This window comes from Fistularia commersonii, chromosome 13 (assembly GCF_037954325.1).
Source record: "Fistularia commersonii isolate RoL2024-O1a breed Wild chromosome 13, RoL_Fcom_v1.0, whole genome shotgun sequence".
NCBI classification, from domain to species: Eukaryota; Metazoa; Chordata; class Actinopteri; order Syngnathiformes; family Fistulariidae; genus Fistularia; species Fistularia commersonii.
In genome coordinates, this window is record NC_141296.1 from 2,238,517 (window position 1) to 2,259,182 (window position 20,666).

General features: G+C 46.2%; 1 protein-coding gene across 1 annotated transcript in view; it reads left to right on the top strand.

Annotated features, from left to right (window-relative positions):
• Window positions 1-4,966: 4,966 nt before the first annotated feature.
• ndst1b (N-deacetylase/N-sulfotransferase (heparan glucosaminyl) 1b) overlaps window positions 4,967-20,666 on the top strand; it is a 65,386-nt gene continuing 49,686 nt past the window's right edge. Inside the window, exon 1 of the mRNA XM_086158696.1 lies at window positions 4,967-5,126. The gene's annotated coding sequence lies outside the window, so the exon portion shown is untranslated. The remainder of the gene's footprint in view (window positions 5,127-20,666) is intronic.

Genomic DNA, 20,666 nt, shown 5'->3' on the forward strand with positions numbered 1-20,666 from the left:
GCAACGCGCTGCAGTACTACGCCCCGCCTCTAGGTGTCGCCCTTTTCAACATCCTATTTTACAAAAAACAGTACAATTAGCAGGTATAAAACATATAAACAAGATGTATAAAACAACAATAGGACTCTTTTCAAAAAAAGCAAAACTGTTGTATCGCTTCAAAATTTAAAAAAATCAAGTCAACTTTTGTTGAACGACAACATCCCTGTTGTTGTTGTTGTTGTTGTTGTTGTTGTTGTTTTTGTTGTTGTTGTTGTCTGCTGCCTATTTATTTCCTGTCTATTTATCCGTGGATCTTTTTTTGTCTTGCTATCCCCTGTCCTCTGCCTTTCTATTTGTATTTATATTTATTTCATTTTTTTGACAATACAACTGTTACGCTGCTGGGACAAAGGAATTTCCCCTATGGGAATCAATATAGATTATCTTATCTTACTTTATTGTCCATTCCTTTCACATGCACTGGACATACAAAGGAGTTGGAATACATTTCTCGCTATCCCATGCTTAGACAGAGACAGGACAGACATTAAATTGCAAGACAGAACAACATATAGAACGCATGTCGATAATACAGGACAACATATAGTAATGAGATGTATTGTATAACAAGAGTAATAAATAACATTTATGCCTAGTTACTACTGTAACCAGATATAAGTTTAAAACAGAAAAATGCTGGTGTGCAGTACAGTACAGTCATGAACTTAAAACATCGAAAGAAAGAAAAACTTACAACATCAAAAAGATAAGACTCTTAAAAATATTACTGAAAAAGGATAGAAATCCAATTCTTGTCGAAATTTTCTCGTTGTTGCAACAGGATTTGAGTTGCTTCACTTGAAGGCGTTTCAACTCTCATCCGAGAGGATTCTTCACTTCTGCAAAGTGAAGAAATTCAAGTCCATTTGCCACGACAAGAAGATTTCAACAAGAATTCACCATGACCTGGATGACTGAACCTCCACAGAAAATAGAAATGGAAGCTGGCAACTTCAATAAATAAAAATCTTCACTAAAAACACTCCATAAATGCCAACGGATTTCTCTCACAGAAGGTGTCAGTTCTGATACTATTGATTTATGCTATCAGAACTGATATCTTCCGTGAGAAGTTTAAATCACTTAAGATTATGAAAATTGATTTCCAGTAGCAGATGGTCTTTTATTTTAATTTGACATAAGTATAAACAAGAAATATGCATGGCTTAATAGACAGACAGCATATCAACAGCTGTATGGATATATTTATTTCAATTAAAATAATACGATCGGATATCGCTATGGTTGTCTTTTTAAGTATTATCAAGTAGGGATTTTTGAAATTAAGCCTTCCATTTATGACGGTACGCTGCATAAAAGACGTTTAGCTTCAATATACTGGACTGTCTCAGAAAATTAGAATATTGTGATTAAGTCCTTTATCTTCTGTAATGCAATTAAAAAAACAAAAATTACTTTTTCATGATATTCTAATATTTTGAGATAGGATTTTTGAGTTTTCTTAAGATGTAAGCCATAATCAGCAATATTTAAATAATAAGAGGCTTGCAATATTTCAGTTGATTTGTAATGAATCCAGAATGTTGGACATTTTTGTTTTTGTAATTGCATTACAGAAGATAAAGAAGTTTATCACTATATTCCAATTTTCCGAGACAGTCCTCTATAGCCTTGGTACTTATCTCATTCAGAGCTCTTATTCTCTATCGCACAATAACACTTTAAGTGAGAGAGGAGACACACCCAAATCAACTGATCGTGCATGTGTGCGTGTGTGTGTGTGTGTATGCGTGTGTGTGTGCGTGTTTAAGCCAATTTAGTAGTCCACTTACAGTTTAGCTTCCCACCTGTTTCAATCGAGGTCAGAGTGTCTTTGCAGCGTGAACCTCCAATTAGTGGGCCAGAGAATGTAGGAGATATTGGATTGGCATTAAGCCCCTAATGTTTAGTTAAGGTCAGGGCGAGGTTGCATAGGCAAAGCAAAGGGATTAGGCACAGCCTTGTAGAGACGGCAGCACTCGCGAAGAGTAGTTGTCATTCCATTCTGCGGATCAGACATGCACATCTAATACATCTGCTGACAAGTCGGGAGGTGAATACCATCCTTGTTGCCTTCTACCCGGGAAAATCTTGTAGGAATTATCAGTTGCCCATCAGAAAAAAAATGATTTTGTTTATAGATAATTTGCTTCCTTGATTAGATATCAGTGAAAGGGCAATCTCAGGCAAGTTAAAACAGCGAAGTAAACCTTTGGGCTATTTCCTCTGTGGTTTTAATGAGTCGTGTGACCCCGTCTCTTCTATCATGTGATGCGGATGAGTCAACCAAAGCTGTTTTGAAGGACGGCTTTGTCTTGGATTTAGCGACTCCGTAATCAAAATCACCAACCTCGCAGTCACAGGGTCCAAAGATGTGTAGGTTAACTACCTCAAGAGTCGCTCCTCATTTTAAAGCTCCTTTTTTTAATGAATAATGACGCGCTCTCGACTGTCCCTACACATTGCACAGTGATAGGGCTTCTCATTTAGCCTCTATTCCTATTCAACATTTATTTTGCATATGTATGGAATATTTATTGCAGCTGTGTTTTGAAGGGGGGTGATGCTTATTTGAATAGCAGTCAATCCATAATAATGATATACAGTAAGGAGAGATTTCTCTTCTTTTTGTCTAGCTTCTATTGGCATTGATGGAAGGGACACTGTTTACGCCGTGACCTTGGCGGTGTTGTTGTCCCGGGGTACATAAAACTGAAGGATGCTTCGAATACTACATAAATGCAGCGGGCAAAAGTACCGTAAACACATCTCGGTATAATAATGTGGTATAATTCACCAACTGCCGCATGTGACATTTACGTGGATTTTCAAGCCGGACCGAAGCCCCGTAAGAGTCGGGTCCCGTCTAAGCCTCAACACCTGACGTCTGAAACTCTTTCGGACTTTAGCATTTTCAAAAAAGGTCCCAAGTGTTCTAGCCCTGTCTCGGCGGGGGAAGTCGAAGAGTCCAATGAGCCGAACAGAGTTCCGAGACGTTTATATCTTCGCGAAGGAGTACAAAGCCTGACTAACGGATTTTTCACCGGGAAAGTTCCCTTTCTTGAATGATCTTAATTGTTTTTCTGTCCAGGATACATTTCTTGGGACGGGACGGTTTACTCGTATGCACTCCCTTCATGCCACGATGCTTGGGTTAGATGATGAAATAATGAGGCCTTCTTCCACACATGACCATTTCAAAAATTGGGATTATGTAAAGACTACATGTCAGTGTGCAAAATTAGGCACCGCAACATCATCAGGAATAAACGTGTTTTAAGCCACATTGGCCCAATGCATGGAAGTTGGGTTTTACTTTTCTTTCTGACTTTGGGCTGGAAAACGAGACAGAGATTTCAGGACCGCACGTCACGTATTTACATGCTAATTCGCAATTTGCACCACCGCGCCACATCTTTCTGTCAATGCACTTTATTGTCTACGGCGGTTCTCAGTCACCCAGGTCACGGTCAATTCTTGAGCGATCGAAATCGGAAAGATTTTTCGACGAGAACTCCCCTTAATTGTAGTTATTTACTTACTGTTTTGTGCTCTTATTAAACACCTCGCAACGTTATCTGACACCCACTGCGAGCAACTAATCAAAAATTTAATCAGTGACGTGCGGTGAAGTTCCTGGCTGGTGAGGCACTGACTGATGTGCCTCATGATTGCTCAGCACAAAGAATGAGTAACACACATACAGTTGTTGACCTAAAAACACTGTATATTAGAAATGTAGTTCATAAAGCAAAAGTGTTTCAGCATAGAGACGGACAGCAATACGTTGACAGTGCAGAGCATGCTAGCCGTCAGCCATCATTGAGGCACAACGGTCAGCTGCCTCAACGCACGTCTCGTCTCAATATTTGAACAGGGAATATAAAAATCTAGCCATTTCCAATAAAAACACCCTAAAACTGGCGAGGTTAGACAAAAAATACCCCTATAGCACAAATCACTGGCAAATAACCATTTCATTTTTTTTTTGTCATTTGACATATTTTTCTTACCAAGATTGGCAAGTGAGGCAGGGCCTCTCCTGCCTCCCCTAACCTGCCACTGAATTTAATGGAGTGGGTAAAAAACAAGTTTATGTTATATGACAGTTAAAATCAGGATTGTTGATCCAACACACACACACAAACACACACACACAAGGCAAATAATGAATTGACAAGGGGAACTTGCTTGTTTTGCTTGAGGATGCGTTGTGTAATTTGACACCAATGACCGGCAAGGTTCAACAAAAAATACCTCTATAGCACAAATCACCGGCAAATAACCATTTCATTCTTTTTTGTCATTTGACATTTTTTTCTTACCAAGATTAGCAAGTGAGGCAGGGCCTCTCCTGCCTCCCCTGACCTGCCACTGAATTGAATCTAGCGGGGAAACAGGTTTTTTATGTTATATGACAGTTAAAATCAGGATTGTCGATCCAACACACACACACACACACACACACACACACATACACACACAAGGCAAATAATGAATCGACAATGGTAACTTGCTCGTTTTGCTTGAGGATACGTTGTGTAATTTTACACTAATGACTAATACAATGCAGTCCAACCCCTGGGGGGGGGATTTAATGTAAAAACACCGACGGGGATAATCCCAAATAATACGAGCACTCCTACTTCCGGGTAGCGGAACGCCACGCCGCTCAATGGAGGCCGCCGTAATCTGACCGCCGGCCAGCTCGGATTGAGATTAAAACCACCGGCAGGAGTGTGATCACACTCGGGCCTCTTTGCGGATTTGAGTCGTACGCATGTATGCGCATACGAGAGAGAAAGAGAGAGAGAGAGAGAGAGAGAGAGAAAGAGAGAAAAGGAGGTGGAGAAAAAGTGCGCAACAGCGCCCCCTATCGGAAGTTATGGCGCCTCGTCGGCTCCGGCGAGCCGCAGAAATAAGAGGGGGCATCAGATTTCCCGACTTCTCCCGGCCGAGTCCGCCGCGCCGCTTCCACACCGCGGCCGACGAGCACGGCGGCGACACCGGCGGCTTCCCAGTGCGCTTCGAACCCACGGAGAGAGACGCAGAGAGGGGGGAAAAAACACGGAATCCACGGAGAGGTACGTACAACGGATTGTGTTTTCGCACATGTGTTTGCGGTCGACCGAGAGCCTCCTCCTCCTCCTCCTTCTCCTCCGCCGCCTCCTCCTCCTTCTCCTCCGGCCCCCCAGTCGTCGCCCCCGCCGCCCGTCCGCCCGTCCGGTTCTCCAGGCCGGCGCTGTTTATCCGGCGCAGGCGGACACCGAGGCCGGTTTTCGCCCCCCCCCCCCCGGTTCCCCTCGCAAGGCGAAGCCCCGGCGATGGAGTTCGGTCGTCGGCGTCGCTTCGCTCCCCTCCTCCCCTCCAGCCGCCTGTTCATCCGGCGGCGGCGGCGGCGGCGTCATTGTCGAAACCGAATCGAAGTTTTTCCCCCCGCGATTTTCCTCCAACCCGGTTCTCTTTATTTTATATTTGTTTCTAATCCTCTCTTCTCTCCGGATTGCAACTTATTCCGCTAGAACTTTGCAGCTGCGACCGACGACCGACTCGGCGTCGTGGCGGTCGAGTGCTCCGCCGGGTCCGGTGTTGTTGTTGTTGTTGTTGTTGCTGCTTTTTAAATATATTTATTTATAAGAATATTTTTGTTATTGGTGAGTGCTGGGAAAGAAGGGGGGATTTTTAAAAATTTTTTAATTTTTTTTTTTTTTTTTTAATAATTGGTACACCTCTCTCCTGCCACCTCATCTGATCGCGGTGGTCCAAAAAAAAAGTATTGGAATGCGGCCGCAGCTCCGTCCTTTCGCCCAAATCCTAATTGGGAGCTTTGGTTGACAAGATGCTGTGCAGAGACGAACCGGCTGCGTGCACGGCAACACACACCTCACCTGCAAGGCAACACACACCTCACCTGCAAGGCAACACACGGCCTCACCTGTGGGCGGCATCTTGGTTCGTCCCAGGGCTGCACGGTGCCGTCGCACATTTGCTTTATTTTTTACCTGAACACCAAAACAAACACACTTCAGCAATGTTTTTTTTTTGTCTTCTTCCCCCCGCCGAACAACATCGAGCTTCAGCGTGGTTGCTGTTATATAACATCGAGTCTGCGCTTTCTCCCGCTCCGAAGTTATGTCTTGATTTGTATAAGCCCGATCACGGCGCTGTTTTATTTTAAAGCGAGCGAACCGTCTCCGACAAGATAACTGCGCCTATCAAGCGCTTTTAAACATTCGACCCCGTTCTGTTGGAAAAGGGGCAGTCTAGACCTGCCCTGAAATCTGTAGCCTTGGGGGGGGGTTTGTGAGCGCGCACCTATGCGAGTAAAAGATTACTGAGAGGAGGTGGCGGTGGGGATGACTCACGCTCAGAATGTATTTGCCAAAGTCAAAAAGGACTTTCCCTGCATTTCCCCTCAGCTGCAGGACACATTCTTTGTAGCAGCAAAGAGGCGTCCATATGGTTCGACGTGTCACGAAAATCACTTCGCTGATGCCTGACATCCCTCCGCCCCTCGCCATTTGTCGTCACATATTCCACCCCCCCCGCCCCTCCCCCCCCTCAAAAAAAAAAAGCAATTAGTAAATTACATTGAAGAATTGAAGAATGAAGAACGAGCGTAACGCCGAATCCTCGGTCGCTTTCAGTTTACCGGCGCCAACTGTTCGTCTGGTGTCTCGAACCCTCCGTCTGACTGCTCCCGCTGGCTGCCAAACACGCTGTGATCAAGCGCTTTCAGTTGATGAAGGCTGCCACGGCCATTTGATCGTATATCAGCCTCTCTTACTAAGATACGTCTCTGAAATGCGGCGGCCGGGCTGTATTTCCCACACGGGGAGGGTGACAAAGCGGCGGAGGTATGACAGTATGTGACAGATCAAATGGGCCGCGGCCAAACCGTCTTTTCTTGTTTATCCGAACGGATCATAATTAAAGACAATTTGTCGTTTTAGATTTTAAGGCTCGGGCGGGAAGCGATCGCCGGAGTGTTGCTTCTTGTCAAGTCATGGCTCTGATTTTTTTTTTTGCAACCAGAAGAAGGAATTGATTCGATTATGTTGTCCTTTAAGTGAGGTCTGACGTGCCGCCGTAGCACGACGTAGCCCTTGTATTTTTCTCTTGTCGGTGCCCCGTCTTGTGTGGGAGGCAGAGCCCGGGGTCTCTCCAATAACCCCCTCCCCGTTGGTCATAAACACATTTTTTTTTTCTTTTCTGTAACCAGGCGCCGCTCCCCACGGTTCTTTTTTCATATTCTACTAGGACGCCGCTGGTTCCACCAGATACTAGAATCCAGTATTCGCAAGCGGACGCCGAAAAATACCGCCCCGTTTGACGGACACGTTTAGATGTGTCCTCATTAAGTCAAGATGTTGGATTAATACGTCAGGATCCGAGAGGCGAGTCGCACCACGGTAGACTCTAAAGCAGTTTTGCATTGAACCGCTCCTTTCTGGACGGAAACAGAGGTTTTGTTTCTTTTTATTACTATTTTGGCAGCGCTTGTACCGTCAGGGTCGGTGTCGGGGTAAATATATTTCAAACGGCGCGGCACAAGTAAGAATCAGAAAACGATCCGATAGCATCTGTAATCCTCGGGGGTGGGGGGAGAAAAAAACCTGGATAGCGTTTTTTTTTTTTTTTAATAGCGCTAGCAGGCCTCCATCCCGTAGTCGGCTGGCACGGACGGCGTTCACATGTGTAACTGGCCGGGTAGGCTAGCGCCGGAGCTGAATTCTACAGTATGCAGGCAGATCAGATTACTAAACGATTAGCCATGGCCTCCTATCCAGGCTCAGGGAAATGATTTTCCACTGTCATAATTCCCTAAACTGAATTACGCAGGCCAGTGAGTCAGATACTCAATAGCGTCGGCCCGAGTACCGGCCGCTATAAGGCGAGATCCGTCGAGGGTGCTTTTGCCATCGACGCGTCGGAGAACAAAGCGGTTTCCCCCGACTTGAGCTTTCTGGCCGAGAAACGGGCGGCGGCGTATTCTGACACCGTTTGAGCTATGGAAAATATTCCCTGTCGAGGTTAGCCCCTTAGCCGGGGCTTTTACAGGAGTCAGCAGGCTGTCAGAACGCCGTCCGGAAACCCTAAAGTATCCCTCACATCTCCCTGGGTTGCGAAACACCGGCTGGAAATGTAAGCGTATTTCAGACGGGCGATGAGGCGATGTAAAACAAGCGGGGCTTTGACGGAATTTTTTCGCTGAATGGAAAAGTCGGAGACGTTTCTAAGGTGTCCGCTCGCCTCCCCGAGGCAGGAATTCGATACATTCCAGGGGCTCCTGAACCCGGACGAATAATGGCGACGAGGGTGTAGCGTTTCATCATATGACACAGGGTTGGAGCGCGAGCGCCGGGAAAGCCGGAGCAATGTCACCGAGCGGGTCGGCCCGCGGTTGCCCCGGGAGACGGCGAGGCGCCGGAGAAGTTAACCGGGTTACCTGGGATATGGATAAATCCGAATCTCGGAGCGTTTCTCGCCCTCGCCTACTCGCCGCTGTTTACATACTGACAGCTACATCTTGTTTACATACTGACAGCTACATTTTGTTTACATACTGACAGTTACATCTTGTTTACATACTGACAGTTACATTTTGTTTACATACTGACCGTTACATCTTGTTTACATACTGACAGTTACATTTTGTTTACATACTGACCGTTACATCTTGTTTACATACTGACAGTTACATTTTGTTTACATACTGACAGTTACATCTTGTTGACATACTGACAGTTACATCTTGTTGACATACTGACAGTTACATTTTGTTTACATACTGACAGTTACATCTTGTTTACATACTGACAGTTACATCTTGTTTACATACTGACAGTTACATTTTGTTTACATACTGACAGTCACATCTTGTTTACATACTGACAGTTACATTTTGTTTACATACTGACAGTTACATCTGCTCCGGCGTCAAGGTTACGTCTTCAGAGCGACGCTCTTTGAGTAACGCTTCCTCATAACGTGTTTTTTTTTTTTTAAATTTTTTTGCCGCAGCGGAACTGCTCACGGATCGGCATTTACCGGTAATTGACAATTTCCCAATAAACAAAAACTCATTAGATCCCCGTTGAATTCTCTCCAGGGTACTTGGCGGTCGTGGTTTTCAGGTTGCGCCGCTCCTTCTGCTTTTCCCGCCGCCGCCGGTGTCGAGGTTGCACTCTATCAGCATTCTTATCGGCGAGTTTAATTTTAATCTCGGAGCGTAGACTTCAACCCTGGAAATGTGTGTCGTCCCTCCCCCTCCTCCCACTTGCAGCAGAACTAAAAGCTATTTGCACCGCAGACAGGAGAAGAAAGGGTAAAAAAAAAAAAGGGTAAAAAAAAAAAAAAAAAACAGTTTTATTTACTGGTCAAAAAAAACAAGCTGTTGTGTATTAACGGTCTTCAACTCAGACATTCCCGCGGACCCTCGGGTTACAACATATTCATACACTCAACAAGCTCTCGGCTCTGTCCTGTTAATGAAGCCATTTTGAGAGATGGAGAGATGCAGTAATGGGAACGCACCACTTCACTGCAGGATATTCTAACCTTGCCCTCGTCATAAGTGTTATCGGTCATTGGAAATGATTAGATTTTTTTTTTTTTTCTACCCCTTCTCCATTTATCTATTCAGGGAGCTTCTTTTAGATGTGTGTGTGTGTGTGTGTGGAGGTCTGAAAGTCCTTTCCCAAAGACGCAGTTTTTGTTACCCGTCACAAGGGCGTTTCAGACGATGGAAAAAGTTTTTAATAAAAGCTATAATGTGCGGGATGCTCTTACACCATCGGCGTGTGAATGCAGAGCGGACAGGTGGAGGGGAGGGGTTATGGATGTTTGTCCAGTTGTCTGGAGGCCAAAGCCCAGATACCTCACACATTCTCTCACCTTTCTTAGAAACGGCGTGTGTGTGTGTGTGTGTTCAAACCCGCCGTCATACAAGCCAGTGTTGTTTTACATGGAAGCATACAAGTTTCCTAAATAGAGCGCGAGCCGCCTCCGCGTGACACGCGCCGCGTTTCAATGTTTTCGTCGTCTCCGTACGGTTTCAGGCCCCGACGGCGTCGATTATCCGAGCGTCCGGAACCGGAAGGTGGCGGGAGGTCTTCCGAAAAATATTCACCCGTTCGTGTTTTGAAGATAGCGGCGGAAAGCTGCGGAGTTTACGGTCATTAAGACAAAGGCTGCCGATGAAACTACTGTCATCCAACCCTTCTTTAAAAGACTGCAGAGATCTATTTTCAACTTTAAAAGGCCTTTAGAGAGAGAGTAGTTTGCTCCGTTTGGATGCTATTGTTAAACCCGAGTCCCCGTGCTGTAGATTTCAAACACGAGTTCCACCTCTGCCCGACTCTTGAGCAACTGTGACCCGATGTAACCGGAAGGTCATTGATTGGAAATGAATGGAAAATAAAGTGGAAAAACCTCAACTTCTGCAGAGTGATTTCAGTTCTGTTTTGTTTGGAGCGGCTGGGAAACATTACAACGTATAGACGGGTGCGTCCGCCTGTCACGTTTTCTGTTTATTTGCGCCCGAGAGGGGAACCCGGTAAGCGCACGGTGGCGTCCGACCAAATCTTAGCGGGACATCTGGTGCCCGGTGACCGCGCTCTCGTCCCCTTTCCCCCCAGTCTCTTAGCCCCAAAAACTGGCCAAGCCGCCACACGGCGGCAAGTCATCTGGTGTCCAGTTGGCTTCCATCCGCGGGCGCATTTGGCCCTCGCCGCAAACAAAGAGCACATCGAAGCGGCGACGTTCCAGAGGTTATCGGTCATCTCCTGTCTCGATTCGCCGAATCGGACCGAGCCATTAAGGGTCTTCGGGGACGAACCGCCCGAACGGCGGATTGCGCCACGTCTCTGTTTCGGAGCGGCGAGGCGGAAAGAGCTGTAATGACGCCGACCCGGGGATTTGCCGCCGGCAGCTTCGCGCCTGCCCCTCCGCTGAACCAAGGTGGCGCTTTGTCCGCCCGTGCCGTCGCCGCCTCCCGTCTATCCTCGGCGGTAGAGGGAGTTTTTTGCGCCGTACTCGGCAACTCGGATTCCAGAAGCCGCAGATGAGGCGAGGACGGCAGAACTCGCGTTCGGAAGCCGTTAGCATTCGCCGCCGCCGACCGCGGCAATGCGGTCGACCAACTTCTAAAGGATCGTCTTATCTTAATTACTGGCTGCTTTCGGAAGGATGTGCTTCGGCTGTGAGCACTTGGCCCTCCAAGAGGAGACGGAGAATACATTTGCTGGAAAGAGGCAAAAATGGAAGGGACACAAAATTGGACGCGTGAGACGGCGAAGCCAAACAACACCCGACCCCCCTCTGTGAAGCGCTAAGTGGCCGAATATGTCGGGTGAATGGGACGCAGGTGTCGTAGCGGCGCCGCGTTCGCCTTGCCAGACGCCCGTTTGTTTTGTTTTTTTTTTTCACCGCATTGGTGGACCCTGGTTTTTCTTCTTTTTTTTTTTTCCTCCCCCCCCCCCCCCTTTTCTTTTTTCCACTCGCTAAGCGGGGAACGGATTCTGGTCGAGAATCTGATAATGAAATTCAAGACGCCCGCAAAACAAAGTTGAGGCTCAACGTCGAGCGAGGGCCCGGTGCTTTTGAGATTCCTCTCCCTTCTTTTCTTCTTCCCTTTATCCCTTTGTTTCCTCTGATCTACCCCGGCAAAGCAGCCGTTTGAAGTTGTCAAGGCCCAGGCTTTGCTGTTGAGTCCTCAAAGTACTCATGTGACAGGTAGAGAAGAGCTGGAGGCGAGTAATGTGACTCCCATGTAGTCCTGGGCCTCTTCGCTCTCCTCCACGCCCTTTGCCTGCCGCTCGCTGCCCGAACACCGGCTTTTGTATCTGCGCTGATGTCACCGCTGAGCTCCCCTTTGTCGAGTAAAAACCCAAAGGTGTGCCTTGGGCTCCGAAGAACGGACCTCCGAGGTGAACCGACGGGCCGTTAACCCGGTTAGCACCGCGGCGAGGACCTTACGGCGGAGGTTCCCGACCTTTTTTTGTGCATGTGAGGTTTCCGGTTAGAGGCACGAGGGTTCATATAATCACAATGTTTGTCCGTAATCAATCTGAATACCACCGTTCCGCTTCAAACTAGGCAATTACAATAATTTTGCACGACAGGTGGTCCTCACTTAAAGACGTACTCGGTTCACACCAACTCGAGCTTTGCGATGATATTGAAATGCGCGCGGAATGCGCTGGCAGCGTATTGTACGCGCTATATTCGTGCAAATATAAACATGACAGGGGAAAAAAAGGTATAAAATAGCACGGTACAAATGGCTTTTACGTATGCAAATACTGTGCGGTAAAATGCTAGGAAGGGTGTTTCGCTTAACGTCGACCCCCTGGAACGGAGCCCGGTTAAGAGAGTATCATATCAAGCCGCTATTCATCTGCTAGCCGTTCAATGCTAATAATGCCTAGCGGGCGCGATGAACTTTGGTAGGAATCTTGATGTTCCCTTTTTAAATGCGTCTTTCTTTTTGCCGACAGTCTGTGACGTTTCTGCCGTGTCATCGTTCGCTCGTTTCGTCCCAAAAAACCTCGCCGGCGACATTTGTTTCTGGTTTTTCCAAGAGCTAGCTTGTGGTGGCCGATGTGTGAAACGGCAAAATTAAGTGCGGCGGCAAAGCGAAGGCGGAAACAGACGTTTTTCAAACTAAGATCTGGAATGAAAAAACTACCATTTGTACCCGAGAGAGATTTTCTCCGCAGGGAACCCCCGCCTTTCGGGTACGACGCGGTTCCAAGGCAACACCGCGCGGGACAATACAATTTGCGACGGTCCACACAGCTCGATGAAAAATTCAAAATCCTTTCCCGCGTCGGTTTGTTTTTTCCGAATACTGAACGCGGCATTCGATTCTGTGCGTTTTCCCCGGCGGCGCGGCGGCCTGTCCGCTTTTTAAAGTGAACGTAAACAACCTTTATGAAACACAACGGCGCCCATTCAAGTATCCTCTTCCTGACGTCTGAAGGCTTTGCGGTAAAATAAAAAAGCAGGGATGGAATATCCCTTTTAGTGTCGGCGGCGGCGGCGGCGGCGGCCTCAGTGCGCCGCCGAATTAATAATTTTGCACAGCGCTACCGCAAGCGTTACGGTTAGACGACTCCCATCAGCGCGAACCGCCATTACCACTCTTATCTGGTCGTTTGAGTAACCCCGTGGCCTCTCCAGATGGCGAGGACTCTGAGCTGGTTTATGATAACCATACAGTTAATATCTGGGCCATGTTGCACGCTCTGGGCTTCCCGAGCCCCCGCCGCCGCCGCCGCCGCCGCCGCCGCCACCCACTCCTAACAAACGGTGTTCTCATTTCTCTCCGCCACCCTCTGTGCCATTGTCTCCGACGCCTTCTCCCGAGCACTCTGGATTTTTCTTTTCTCTCTCTTTATTTCATTCATCCTTTTTAAATTCTAGAATCCATTTCTTTTAGCCCCGGGCGCAAAGGTTGATGGCTGGAGACGGTGTAGCAAATTAAATCCCCCCCCCCCCGCCCTCACACACACACACACACACACACACACACCTCCTTTTTTTTTTTTTTTAACTCCCTTCGGACATCGGCGCGAGGGAACAGTAGAAGGAAATGGGAGCGAAGAAAGCTGTTGGAAAAAGCCCATTTCCCATGCATTACCGTCTCTTTCCTCGGGGTGTTTAGCGGCGTAACGTCGACACCTCTTTCACTTTTTCTTCTATCGGTCTTTAATTTCCTCTCCCCTCCGTCCGCCGCCCTCGCCGCAGCGCCCGAAGGTCCCTCCGTCCGCCCGCCCGCCCGCCCGCTCCCACCTTTCGCTAACGCCATCTGACCCAGTTTATCAGTTTGACTCCGGTGAATCATTAATCGAAGTTATCTAACCGTTCCCCGTAATGACTCCGTCGTGACACGCGCGTCGGAGTCCGTCTCCCTCGTGATTCTTACACTACGCGTCCGTACTCCGTCACAACCGTCTCTCGCCGAAAGCCCCGGACTATATATGTTTAATAGGTGAATTGTGCGTCCGTAATATGTCATTGTGTCAGAGTACAATACAAAGACTAAGTGCACTGAATGCAAATTAATCATGTGGAATGGCAGGAGCTGAATAGATTGTGGTTTTGGGGAAGGGAGGGGAGCAAAGGGAGGGACAGAAGGAGGGCTAATAGTGGCGACAGAGAAGAGAGGGAGAGAAAAGAGCATGTGAGGAGGAGGAGGAAGAGGAGGAGGAGGAGGAGGAGGAGGAGGTGGAGGGATGTGGGATGCAGTCATCGCCAGGCCCATTCATCATGCAATGCCTGCTGGGATGAGCCGGGGTCAGTCCCACACAACACAATTACAGCCTGTTCTGGTGCTCGGCTCCGCCGCGTTCTGTTGTCTTTTGTTGCATTCCACCGTTCCGTCTTAACTCGTTGTTTTGGTTTTTTTGTTGTTTTTTTTTTTTTTTTTTTTTTTTATACCGCGCGCCATCGACGATTTTCACACGGCTTCGCTTCCGGATGGCGCGGAAAGATGGATAGTTCTGCGACGAAAGTCAAGTTATTTAACTCGCGAATAACCCGACGACGCCGTTCCCGTTACGTGCGTTATGTAAACGCTATCTCCGACCGGCTCGTTTCTCCGTTTCCTGCCTGAAAAATAGCTCCAGAACCCGAGCGCTGAAGTTTATAGTCGTGCAATTTAGTTACCCGGCTTCGTTTCCTGCGGGGACGATACCGACGTCACGCCATAATCACTTTTTTACAGGTTTACAACCAGTCTTTTTCAAGAAATAACGCACTCCTCTTACCAGAGATGTAAATAATCGCGAGCCGCTTCTCACACCGTTCACGATTTCATTACATTACATTGCATTTCATTGCATTTGGCAGACGCTTTTATCCAAAGCGACTTACAATAGAGGACATAAGGACTGCAAATAACACTTGCAAATACAAGATGCACAGGAAATATATAGAACAGTAAGCTTGGGTTAGTGAGTTTTTTTTTTTTGATAAAGATACACACACACACACACACACACACACACACTGCATAACTGATATCACTCTTAAACACCGAAAGAACCCGATACTGTCGGACGGTTTGCTGGAGGTTTTCCAGTAAATAAAAATAATAAAAGTAAAGGTGAAAAACAAGCTGACCGACTAATGGAGCCAATAGAAATTCACCTAAGACCCCCCCATGGGGGGGGGGTGAAGCTGCAACACACACACACACACACACACACACACACACATAGGCAGTTGTAATTGTTCTCAATGGGATGTGAAAGCAGGATTTTTTTTATTTTATTCAATTTTAAACCACATGGAACTCGGGTGAGGAGGAGGATGACAACAACGCCGGCCGTGCGGCTCCATTGTCCCGCCACAGGAAGGCTTTTCACCCCCGTCATCCATGTTTTGTCGGTGAACCTGCCGTCCTATTGTGCTGCTTTTTTTTTTTTTTTGTTTGTAGTTGTTTATTTTGCAAACCATTTTTCCACTCGGAGCTTCATTTGAGAAACAACTTGACCTGCGTGGCTGACAGGCCTGGTCAGCGTGACGGCTTCAAACGGCTGTTTACCGTTGCTGACGGTCCTTCGCCAGCTTACAGTTGTTTACAGAAGGTTAAATCTCCGCCGCGTGTAATGTTAGCTGACAGCTGATCCGACCATAAGTATACATCTGTCTCGCGGGTAAATAGTGTTTTTTTGCTTTTTTTTTTTTTCTATCCCCTGCTGTAAAAATTCCTTTACGTTGCAAAAGGCACAAACTTTTCGACGGCTGATCTTTACGCCGTATTTGTTTCTGTCACCGGAAAACAAAACGGGAGCTAAAAATCAAAGGTTCCCCCCCCTGCGGGTGAGATGATCTGCGTCAACAGAGGATTTTCTTGCCGCTCATATTTAGATAAACACCGGCGCTATAAGAACCAGATATCCGATTAATTGTAAGGGGCCGGGTGATTAATTATTAATCGATGCATCTCAGTTTCGTACGCGTTCCTTGTCGGAGGGCAGGAAAACCGTTGTTTTGTTTATTTTGCTTTTTTTTTTTTTTTTTTTTCCCCTTCTTCCTAGCCCGAGGATATCTTTGTGTCACTCCGTCTTGAAACATGAATCACGTCACTGTAAAACATAACCCAAGTCATCGTTATCTTTTATCTTGTTTACATAATCATTGCACGCTTAAATTGTAATTGAATATAAAAACTTGATCTGTTGCCCGGCCTTACAAATAAGTGCATCTATTTTCTTGTCTCTCGCGGCTATTTTTGTCTTGGGTTGCAAAGAAAGTCAAGCATAACAAACGCCGTAGCCTACATAATTTTGCATCGCATTAAACATTCCCCCATCTCTCCAAATACAAGCCCTCTTAACACGGTTAAATTTTTGGAATCCGTTTTTATGCTGTCTAATTTGTATTCTTCTATTTTTTTTTTTTTTTCTTTCTCCCCCCGAATAGAATAAATTGAATGAAATAAATGGCAGTCTGTTGAGAATAATTACTTTCCGAATAACTGATTGTTTCACTTTTTGAACCGATGCTTAAATGACTCGATTAAGGCCGGGTACGTATTTATGAATCTGCAATTTTTCATTTTTAAACCTCCGTTTTGCATGAAAAACCGCAGCGTCAACAATACGGCATGTTATTTTAACCACCATCGCCTTAATTTATTGGCACAGTTGATTAATAGCTTTTTAGTATAAAGATCATTTACGGCGTTATAAATGACGACATTTTTTAAAAAGAAATAGCGTCTCAACCGCGAGAAACCTTGCATTCCGCTTCGAATAAATGAATAAGATCCGTTTCGGGTCTATTTTTCGCCATCCTGCCAAAGAGCCGGGCTTCTCCCCCCTGCCGGGAAACGTTACCGAAATCCCAAAACCGAAATAAAATTCTCTCACGGCGTTTGTTGTTTATTTTTCTCCCCATCCCGCCGTAGATACGCACTCGGGGTAGGATTCTTATCTCCGGGCGATCCTCGGAATTGTTCCGTTTTCCACAAATTTCAGTCGAATAGACGAGCGCCCCGAGGCCTCGGTAGTCACCGGCTGGAAATGCGTCGGGCGGGGACTTGGATGAAGATATCCAAAAGGGAGGACGTGAAGAACGACAAATAGTGGCCAGAAAATGCAACGGAGCATCTGGAAAACATTTTGCAGAAATGTTTCAGAAAGCCTCCTATTTCTGCACACATACTTTTTGCCTCCAGAGGCAGATTGCCTTTTTTTTATTTTTTTTATTTTTATATACACACAACTCATCAGTTAATCTCCTACAGTGCAAATTCTTGCGCGCCGGAGTTTTCCAGGGCAGAAGTCATTCCTAACAGCCGGATCGAAATACGATTTGATTTTGCCGGGACGAGACAAATTAATCGAGAGATTATTAAAATCACAATAAATTTGCTGAAGCCGCGAGAACTTAATGAAGGCGAGACGCTTCTCCACCAACATCTAAAAATAAAACCGGCCGAAGGGAAAGCCTTTCAGACCTTTTTTTTTTAAATAAACACTCTCGAATGTCACAATCCAAATCGCAATCGTTTTATTTATTTTTTTATTTTTTTTGCTAATATCGCGTTAAAACGGGCTCTTTCTGAATTGCGAATTAATAGCACTCAAAAGAGAAATGCATTGTTTGCCATTCTCAGTCTGTCTCACACACACACACACACACACACACACACACTGATGTGTTCAGTGTCTTGTTCAAGGACTTTCTGACACGGACCTTGGAAGATTCGGGGGATCAACCCAGTAACCCATTAATTTCTCAGCGGCGGCGGCGGCTCTACCCTCTGAGTCACCACTAAATCCGATCCCTCGCGCCGGCACATGGTCTCACCCGGCAAGTTTTTAAATGAGGCCGTCTCGAAGCGGCCGTGAAATACAAATGCGTCCAAAAAAAAAGGGGTATTGAGATTAAGACCGCAAAGATGTTGCGCGCGTTCGTTTATTTTTTTCTTAACCTGCAACAGGATGTAATTGTGGGATGACCCGGGCCCCTGCCGGGCTGCCACGGTAACCGTGTTGCTAAGGAGCGCCCGCCGACCTGCGGATGCAGCAGATAATCTGTTGTTGACTCTGCTAATGAGGTCAATTTGATGCGATGATATGCCTCGCATTTTACTTTTATGCAATTTCCTCGACACCTAGCCGCGTTTTGAATAGTCGGGCTTTTCCTCGTGGGAGGAAAAAGTCGCATGTACCGTCTTTTCCGCACTATAAGGCGCACTGGATTATAAGGCGCACCTTCAATGAATGGCCAATTGAAAAAAAAGGTGCATTGAATAGAAGCTACAGTAGTGGCTGGGGTTGCGTTATGCATCCACTAAATGGAGCTGCGCTAGAGGGAATGTCAACAAATCAGTCAGATAAGTCAGTCAAACTTTATTAATGGAATACTAACCGACGTTCTGACAACTCTGTTCGCTCCCAAAACAAGTTAGTGCATTGTCAATACGTTACCGTACGGACCGGTAGCTCTTACGGGTATTTGCGCCGCCTTCGTTGAAAACAATGTATTTCCAACTCCATTTGTCACAGTTCAAAGTGTTTCATAAAACAAAAGCACCGACAAGGACCGCCTCTATGTTCAATGATGTCCATGTCGCTAGCTAGCTAGCGCTGTTGCCTTCATTTGAATAGTGACTGTAGAGACGCTTCTACTTGCTGCTCTCTGTTCAAGTTTGTCCTTTAACTGTAGCCATCTTGCTGTTTCCTCGGAAACTCAGGTCATCTTGTCGCTTCCTCCACTTCCGTACCATTGATTCGTTAATACTGAATCCTCTGGCTGCAGCTCTATTCCCGTTTTTTACTGCGCGACCGATCGCCTTGAGTTTAAACTCTGCGTCGTAGCGTGACTCTTGAAAGGTGCCATTTTGGGGGTCTTTATACAAACACAAGTGGTGGGACTAGAATTCCCCTTTACCGCTTTTACCGCTGCTACTTCGGCGACGCTCACACACACACACACACACACAAATGGAAATGGAAAATTTGCGCTTCACACAGTCATATATCCCATTAGCACCGCGCGCTACTTCTTCCACGGGAGAAAATGGAGTCGGCGGCTGCTTCCCGTCATAGCGAGACTTCTTGCGGAGGTTATACAGGACTGTCTCAGAAAATTAGAATATTGTGATAAAGTTCTTTATCTTCTGTAATGCAATTAAAAAACAAAAATGTCACACATTCTGGATTCATTACAAATCAACTGAAATATTGCGAGCCTTTTATTGTTTTAATATTGCTGATTATGGCTTACATCTTAAGAAAACTCAAAAATCCTATCTCAAAATAGAATATCATGAAAAAGTATTTTTTTATTTTAATTGCATTACAGGAGATAAAGAACTTTATAGCAATATTCTAATTTTCTGAGACAGTCCTGTATATTGATCCATATATAAGGCGCACCACATTATAAGGCGCACTGTCGGTTTTTGATTACACCTATAAGTGCACCTTATGGTGCGGAAAATACGATAAACTTATATCTTAAAGAACGCTAATCATTTATAGATATTTTATACTTTTTTTTTGTCAACTTCAGCTATAATCAAAATGTTTCTTTTTTTTTATTTTAACAAAAGATTTCTCCTGATTAATGTAAACTTAATGGTGGGGGGAAAAAAAAAACACATTTAGATCAGTTTAAAAAAAATTCAACCTCCTGCCACTGGATTTGGACAATAGTTTGTTTTCACACTCCGTATTTTTCCACCTGTTCTCCTTGAGATCAGCCTGTAGGCGAAGCAAACAATAAAACGCTTAAGCCCGACCCAACTTCTACTAACTCCCGGCAAAGTTTGTGCGACTGGAGTCTGGCCTTCGGGGCAGCGCCGTAATCTTCCACATCCTCTCGCGCTGAACCGGTGACTCTCCATCTCCTTGCAAAAAAAAAACAAAACAAACAAAAAAAAAAATTCTGATATTCCTGATATTTCATTCGTCCCCTCCGAAAAAAAAACCAATTCAAAACCTTCATTTGTGTCATCAGAAGCGCAGAAATAGCGAAACGCACACTGGTACAATAATCCTGGATTTCCCTCGGACAGAAGTTGTCAATAAGTTTGACCCATTAGGGCTCCAGGCGACCGGCTTTCAATTAGCCGGAACGTGTAGCATCAGCTCTTGCTGATGGAAGATCAGAAGTAATGAATTAGTGATAAAGACACCACCATTAGAGAAGCTCGGAGAGGTCGGTTGAATTTTTTCCGTCTTCCTCCGCGGCGTGCCGAGTCGGCGTTTTCATAGTTTGCGGCAATCCAAGTGAAATGAATATCTATTTCGGACCCCTTTCGCTTTCTCCGACGGTAATACAACCTCGTCCCCGGCTTGGCTGTCCTGGCGTGACCTGGAAGTCGTCCTCGACTGTCGAGCCGCTCGAGGGGCCCTCGCTTGGAACCCCGCGGCTTCGGGATCAGATATTAAGATTCCCTCGCGAGACATTTTTGTTGTCGCCGAACGACGCGGGTCGCCTATATTTGCCGGGCTTATCGCGCCGGGGTTTCCGTCCCGGCCCGTAAGGGGAGCGGAGCCCCGTCATCCCGGGGATAAACTGTATGCTGGAAACTTGTTTGCGAGGCGCTTGCGGATCCCGGGGTTGGTTCAGCTGTCGCGACCCGCGCATGCAGGCGA